Source organism: Arachis duranensis, chromosome 7, assembly GCF_000817695.3.
Source record: "Arachis duranensis cultivar V14167 chromosome 7, aradu.V14167.gnm2.J7QH, whole genome shotgun sequence".
Taxonomy (NCBI): Eukaryota; Viridiplantae; Streptophyta; class Magnoliopsida; order Fabales; family Fabaceae; genus Arachis; species Arachis duranensis.
In genome coordinates this window covers 19,537,929-19,546,418 of record NC_029778.3, presented here as the reverse complement: position 1 = coordinate 19,546,418, position 8,490 = coordinate 19,537,929, and the positions used below count along the sequence as shown (strand labels likewise).

The following is an 8,490-nucleotide window of genomic DNA, read 5'->3' as shown; positions in this document are numbered from 1 at the left end:
TGCACCGTACTCGTGTCGCCAGCTTGCTCGCGTGCTTCGTTCTCCGTCAACTTGCACGTGTCACGTCGTTGACTCTGCTGCACCCTACCCTATGCTTCGTTCCTTTGTTCAGCACCTACTCGTGCTAAAACTCTAAAAGTATGTTTATCTGCCTTCAAAACTGAAATTCATTTATTATTTAATTTGATTTTTATTTGTGTTTATGGTTGTATGATTTTTAAATGACCTTGTGATTGAAAATTTTTATTTGGACTTGTTGGAATAGATGCTGAGAATTTTTTTTAAGTTTATATAAAGATGAATGAATCAGAGATTTTAGCTTATGAAAATTCTCAATAAACAGAGATAAATAAACAGATTAATGTTAAATTTTGTTAAGTTCATATGTAGATTTTAATTTGCTTTTAATTTTAATTTGAGTTCATGGCTTTATGGTATTTAAGTACATATGCATATTTTAATTTGGGTTTGAGTTCATGGCTTTATGGTGTTTAAGTACATATGCAAATTTTAATTTGAGTTCATGTCTTTATGTTGTTTTTGTTATATACATATAAATTATTTATCATCAATTTTTATTATTCTAAAGAATTTATTTAAACTTTAAGAAATTAGAGAGAGAAATTTATTTGTAAGTGTTGTTTCTGTTTCTGTTACATTAATATATTTGTATATCTGTACAAAGCGTATTTGAACATATATTTGTAGGGAATTCACTTCGAAATGTCAAGTACCAACATAAGATGTGGTTGCAGAAGAACAACAACAAAACCCTCCGGTAGAAACAACCGCTAATTTTGTTCCAGATGAGTCCACTTCGATTGACAATAGCAACAAATCGAGCTTGAAGAGTGTTTATTGACAATACTTTATTCACTTTCAAGAGGAACAAAGAGTGAAAGGCAAAATGTAACCATTGCAAATTTGTTCTTGGAACTAATATAAGAAATAGGACTACAAATTTGAAGAATCATGTACTTCACTATTGTAAAAGGATCAAATTAGCAAACTCTAGGTAATCAACAATTGCTGATTCATTGTCTAAACATGCAAAGAGTGGTATGGATGCTTTCATATTTGATCCATCTTATTCAAGACGGTGAATTTCCAAGGCTATTTGTATGCATGAGTACCTTTTACCTTTTGTGGAATATGCTGGAATGAAGAAAGAATATACATCAGTGCAACCAACCTTTAAGGTGCCTAACCGAAACACAATCAAGAAAGATATTTTTGAAATGTATGATTTGGATAAGCTTAACATGACTAAGCTAACGAATGGAAATGATAGTCGAATAGTAGTTACAACCAACATGTGGACTTCCAACCACTACAAGAAATGTCGTTAAAATTGATGGCCAAATCGATGGTTAAGCCGTCGATAATATTGAAATTCGATGGCAAAATAGACGGGGCAGTTGGTCGCTATAAAGCTTGTCGATTTTTCAAAACGCTAATAAAATCGACGTTTGTTCCGTCTGTAATATGGGTGTGAGAATTTTACATTCTTAATAAAATCGACAACATTGCCGTCGATATTATTATTTAAAATTGACGTCTTCTTTGTCGATAATTGATTCAATAAAATCGACGGCCTTCGTATCAATATTTAACTCAATAAAATCAACAACACTTTTGTCTATACTATGTTTAATAAAATCGACGACAACGCCGTCGATATCTGATTGAATAAAATCGACACAGTTGCCATCGATTTAATTATTCGCATTTGTCTATTTTAACTTTTAAAAGCGACAACTTTGCCATCGATTTTAATAGTTATATGTTTTAATTTTTTTTCTATTTAAAAAATAGTAAACCGTTAATACAAATAAACTTTTAAATATAAAAATAAAATTTATACATAATATTAGATAACAAGATAAATAAATTTTTAAATATAAAAATAAAATTTATACTAAATATTAGATAATGAATTTACAAACTTATCAAAATAATAAATAACCCTCTAACATAAAGACTCAAGACAAGATAAATAACTAAACTTAGACTTATATTCGTTTAAATTGCAATCCACTAATAATACAAAATATTCAAAGTAAAGTAATTAAATAACCTACTCATACTCGTCTAAGTAATCATTTGAGTCAACAAAATCGTTAGAATCATCCTCCCTTTGAGAACTCTATGGTTGTCCTGATCACTGCAGAATAGGTGAGAGTTTTCTACCTAGGCCTCCCCTTTCGGCCTCAGCCACGGCCACAGCCACGATCTCCGTCTCTACCAATCATATCCTATACACATTAAAATAAGCAAGTTATTATCCATAACATAACCGATACAAGATATATGAATTAACAAATTAACAAATTTATTAGAAATGTGCAATTAAAGTAAAATCAGCTAGTAATGTCATCAGCTAGTAGTAAAAAACAACGTGTTTTGGGAGATATGCCACAAATGAAATGGCTCCTACCTTGGCTTTATATGTTTGATACATTGTATTTAAAAATTTGACTATAAAAACACTTGTTCATATTAATTAGAGTACTAGACCTGAGATAAATGAATACTAGTATTTCCATAGGAATAAACTGGCCAAAGATTAATTTGGACGGACAATGAAATTTTCTAATGTCATGTACTAAACCATAAGTATTAGAAGAGAAGAACGTCGCAAACAGGCAAGCTACTCATAATTTATACAAGGTAAATAACTAATCTGAGAGGTAACTCTAAATGTTTGAGAAGAAATGGAAGTCACGTTAAAATAAATTTTATAATTATAAAGCATTCATTTAAAAGAAAATAACAACAATTTATGAGAAAATTAAAAGTTGTTTTGATAACCATAAACGATGTTGGGGAAGTTAATCCAAATAAATAAAGGAAGAGTCAATAACAAAATAAAAGATGGCATGAACTTGAAGCTGCAAAATGGTTCATCATCACAATTATAACCACAATATCATCATGATCATAATGATAACAATAATAGTTTTCATTCATAGCCAGCACCGATTGAAATGGTGGTCGGAGACAGAGCTGTTCCAAGAGCCACAGTCAGGCCGAGAAGCGGCGCAGTGACCGGATCAATGCACAGCTTACAAGTCTAAGGAAACTAATTCTAAAATCTGATAAGGTACAATAGCTCATTTTAATTTTAGTGTGTCTTAAATACTATATAAACTATAAGGTATTGCCATTTGAAACAGGGCATAGTTAGTTTCAATAATACCATGAAAAATATATGCTGACTAATAATAATGCTTAAAAAAATAATAATGCTTCTTGAAACAATACATAAAGGTTTTTTCATTGTTATTAGAGCTTATTAGCTAGCTTTTACGTGTTCTGATAATTTGCCTCTCAAAAACTGGCCTATAAACTACAAATAGTTCAAGTTTGCAATGAAAAAATAAATTAAAGGGACACATTATATAATTGATCAAGGTAAATAGATTAACTTATATATAAGTGCATAAAGTATGTTATCTTGATTCAAATAAAATTAAATCTAGAGATGGATATGAAGAGGCGGATAGAGTGAATCTAATGTGGGAAGAGGTAATATAAGTGAAATTATGTCAAGGTTCCCTATCAAATAATCTCTCTTACCTTGTGAATGCATGGTGTTGACCTATATGGGCACACAATAAAAAGCATGTCAAAAATAAAATAAAGGGGAAGCAATTGGAAAAGAAAGGAAGGGTAAAGCAAATGAAGTACAAAGAATAGAAGCAAAATCAAAAAGGAAGGCTTGAGACTGAGACAAGTACTACATTTTTTTTAAAATATGGCAATGGCAATAGCAATGGGCATGCACAGAAATATTTATTTTTATTATTACAAAAATATGAATACTATTTTTGTTTAGAAAAAAGAAAAGAGAATCAAAAATCACATAAGTGAAGCCATAAGCTAAGGACCTAAGGTGGTATCTGAGACAGTGACCTAACTATGAGAGTGTTGCAGTGCAAAATAGTGGTGGTTCCTTTCTGCTAGGTTCTCCAGTGACCCCCTCTGGCCCCTGCGTGGTGATTATTCAAAAATTCAGAGTGCTGGACCACCAATCCATTCATCCAAAGTCTCACTTATTCTTGGTTTCATTGCTTCCAGTAAGAAGTAAATATAAGTAGTGAAACCTCTTTTTGTCATGACTTCATTATTGCTAGCTATCCTATTAGCTACCACACTCACTACTACTTAACAAATAAATAATAAAGTATATTCTGTTATTGCTTGATGTTGAGTAGCATATTAGTTAATGTCAAAATAATAATTATCTTGACACTTTAATTAAGCTAAGTGTTCCTCTGCTATATATATGAGTTTAATTACCTTGAGTGACTTTATTAAAAATTAAGAAAAAGTTGTAGAATGGTTACAAAGGTACTGAAAGTGCAGAGAAGTTGATACCTGAGGAAGTAATGAGCATCCTTTTGCAGTCTTCCTAATGGAGGGGTCAGAGCTTTCTGCAAAGGAGCATTAGAAATAATATTAACATCTGTAATTGTAATAAATAAAGCATCCTTATTATGTATGCTATAGCCATCTTATGTAAGAAGAAAAAATTAATTCAAGAGGATGCTATCTAAATTCTAAATTACCTGAATCCTACTAAATCTTAAGAAGATAAGGGAAAACTTTTTGTTGCAATCTTCGGAAGAATGGTTAAAGCCAAAACACAAGAGTTAACAATAAGCAAATCAAGTCTAGAAATGATTACATTGAAAATCTCCAATCTCACACATAGAAAGTCAGGAAAATCTAATCTTATTGATTTCAAGTGCATTCAGTTATATCCATGATATATTAGATTAGTTTAAAATTAGTTTAACAATCATAATGTGAGTTTAATAGTTAGAGTCATTTTTTATGAACCAGCCTTGAACAAGCCACTTATTTCACATAGTTTTGTTGTTCAACTTTCCTAGGATCATTTCAAGGCATGTAAATCAAGCACAATGACATCTTACAATTTATAAATTTCGGTCACGAACTTCATATAAATAACTCCAAACAATAAAATTCTAGATAAAACATGAAAGATGCAAAATGAAGGAATAAAAAATGAAACCTCGAATGATAGAGGAATTAAAAATGAAACCTCGAATGATGGAGGAATTAAAAATGAAGCATTAAAAATGAAGCATGCCGGAATCGTTTCCAGGAGGAGAATCAGTCCGGGGAGCTTGAGGTGGGCTGGGGGAAGCAGCGCGGCAGCTGAAACGGCGTCGCCAGAGGAGGACGGTGGTGGAGAGTGGGTAAACAGAAGGAGTGAGTGAAGGAGAGAAGAAAAGGAGGTTCACGGAAGAAGAAGAAGAAGGGGTAACCGTGACGGAGGAACGACGGCAGTGGAGAATGATGGTGGCGCAACCGTGAATTTAGGGTAGAACAACGAGGAATTGTGTTTCTGGTGATTGGGGAATTTGGGGATGAAACGGGGAATTTGGGGGAATTGGGTTCTGAACTTTGGACGCGGGGGAGGATGCGGGTTTTTGGGATTTTAGTGATAAAAATCGACAGACAATTTGTCGATTTTAATTTTAAAAAAAAGCAACACTCTAGACGTCTATTTTATACTTTAAATTTACACCGTTCGCTTAATTTTAGAAAGCAATCTAGATCATTTATATTTATCGACGGTAAGTGTTGTCGATATTTTAAATAATAAAATCGACGACATGTTCATCGATTTTAAAATAAAAGTATTTTTCACTCCTCTTTCGTCGACAGTATGACGATAGTAGTGCTAAGGTTAATTCATTATAAAAATATCGATGGCATGGCTGTCGATTTTAATATTTTATTTTTAATTACATATTTTTGACAATATCGATAGCTTTGCTGTCGAAAAATATCGACGGCAGAAATAGCCGTCGATTTTTGGCGTCGAAAAAAAGGATTTTTCTTGTAGTGAACTAAGAAAAAAAGATACATGGTTGTCACGACACACTACATTGATAGTTTATGAAATTTGCAAATGGTGTATTAAGGTAATCTTCTAAATTATACTTCTAGTATTTGATATGACTTTTAATATTTTTTAAGTAAAATTAATTTTTTTTAGATAATAATTGAAATATTTTTTTTAAACGATTTTCAGTTTTACTCATGTTCCCGCTCCTTATACAAGTGAAATGCTCTCTAATGCATTAATGAAAATTTTGTTAGAGTGGAATATAAATAGAAAATTGTCAACTATTACATTGGATAATTACTCTACTAATGATGCTATGGTTGATGAGTTGTTAGGGCATTTAGATTCAAAATATTTATTATTGGGGTTCTATGTTGCATATGTGTTGTTGTGCTTGTATCTTGAAGCTAATTGTGAAAGATGGTTTAAATTTAGTTAAGGAAAGTGTGGAAAAAATTCATGGTAGTGTAGTGTGTTGAACTTTAATCCCTAAGGGTGTGTGTGGTTGGGAAAATTATAAATAATTTCTAAAAATTTTAAGATGGAAATATCATATTCCCATATTTGGTTCAAAGTTTGAAAAGTTATTCTCAAACAAGTTTGATTTAAGAAAATCAAAATAACATCATTTTAATTCCTACCTTCCTTTTAGGTTATTTGATTCACATGGAAATAGAATATGAGTAACAAAGTAATACTTGAACCACACACACCCTAAAAAACATGAAACCTTTGTGAGTTGGTGTAGTAAGTCAAATATTCAATTTACAAAAAAGATAATTCTTGATTGTCTAACTAGATGAAATTTCACTTATATGATGTTAGATACTACATGGTTGTACCGAAATACGTTTCCTTGATTAAGACAGAAAAGTCCTAATTACAAAAGTTTGCCGAGCAATGAGAAGTGGAGCATTGCTAAAGAAATTTGTGGTAAATTAAAATTATTTTATGATGTGACACAATTATTTTCTGGTATTCAAGTTTTAACAGCCAATATTTATTTTAACAAAGTATGTGATATAAATATTGTCTTGAAAAATGGTCTACTTTTCCAAATCTACTGATTAGTAATATGACATGTAGTATGAGAGTAAAATTTGATAAGTATTAAGAAGAAATTCATGGCATGATAGGTGTTGCTTGTTATTCTAAACCCTAGGTATAAGCTTGCTAGGCTTATGTATAAATTCTCAATGTTATATCAAAATCAAGATGAGTGCTCAAGTAAGATTGAGAGGATCAAACAGATATGCTATGACTTGCTTCATGAGTAATAACAGAATCTGTCTAATTCAAGTAATGCATTTGAGGATTCTACATAAGAGCTACATATGAATGCAAAGCAAGATGATGATGTTGCTTATCAGTTGTATATCAGACAAAAGAAGAGGAAAAATGGTTCATTTGTGAAGAGTGAATTTGATCATTATATAAAGAGAGATATTCATCCTTTGAGTGCCGACTTTGATATTTTATCTTGGTGGAAAGTGAATGGGATAGATGTTCATCCTAATGCACGAAACGCACACCTCAAAATCCTTAATTCACAAGCTCCAAGCCTCTACCAATTAGATTTCTAGCTCCCAATACTCAAACTCAATCCTCCAACTACATCAATTTGGTTTCAATCACTTATATACAAGGTTCTAAAAATTGGACTGGACTGACCGGTTCAATCGGGTTAATCAAGAATCGGTCATCTGGTCGATCCGGTTCATCGGCAAGACTGCTTTGCAAAAAACCGGTGAAAAAACTAACCAAACTAGTGGTTAACCGCCAAACCAGACAAATTGGCTGGATTTTAGCAAGCACCGGTTTTCCCAACCAGCTACCAAATGTTGTCGTTTTTTCGCCTTTTTTTAAAAAAAAAAAGGGGGGGATGAAATGCTGAATGAAATTGAACACTGCTGAGTGAGCCACCATCTCCTCTTCAAAGAGTCCCAAGTCCCAACCCTAATTTCCTCTTCGAAGACAGTCACCTCCAACAAACGCCGTATCGAAGTGTCACCGTGGCGGATGAGGCAGCTGTCACCAGCGTCGTTGTCTTGATCTCTAAACTCCGAAGCATCTGGAGTTGGCATCGTCTGGTCATCAGCTTGCTATCCTGGTCATCGGTGTTGTCTGGTCGTCGTCGTCGTCTGGCCTTCTGTGCTCTTTCGTAGTGTGTACTCTAACATAACATCTTTGTTTTTCAATGAATTTTGTTTATTTAGTTTGGACATTTGGTGACAAAACGGTATGAACTGGGTTGTTGATTTGCTGATGTTATTGAGTTCATGGGTTTTTAGATTTTGTTTTTAATTTATTTTTTATTCAGTTAGGAATTTAGGGCACGCAGATTTCAATTTAGAGCTTCAGATGCAGAGTTTTTTAGTTTTTCTTCAGAACGTTAACTTACATATGTGACCATTAAGTATTTATGTATTTGATGAGTTGGACAAATCAATCTTTAAGGACAAAGTACAAAAATATTTCCCAAAAAATTAAAAAAATTTAAAACAGTCACCGAAAAATTTTAAAAATTTTAAAAATTTCAAAACAGTACCTTCTAATGTTTTTAATCTTTTTGCAAAAGTAAATATCTTATAATATTTTTATTAATT

The 8,490-nt window shown here is 32.2% G+C and overlaps 1 long non-coding RNA gene across 1 annotated transcript; it reads right to left on the bottom strand.

The window, feature by feature from the left end:
- Positions 1-1,990: 1,990 nt before the first annotated feature.
- Positions 1,991-5,459, bottom strand: LOC107458185 (uncharacterized). The gene is made up of 3 exons (XR_001585985.3): positions 5,072-5,459; positions 4,381-4,436; positions 1,991-2,255 (listed from the first exon to the last, which is right to left on the bottom strand). It is a non-coding gene; the product is annotated as an uncharacterized LOC107458185 (long non-coding RNA).
- Positions 5,460-8,490: the final 3,031 nt, after the last annotated feature.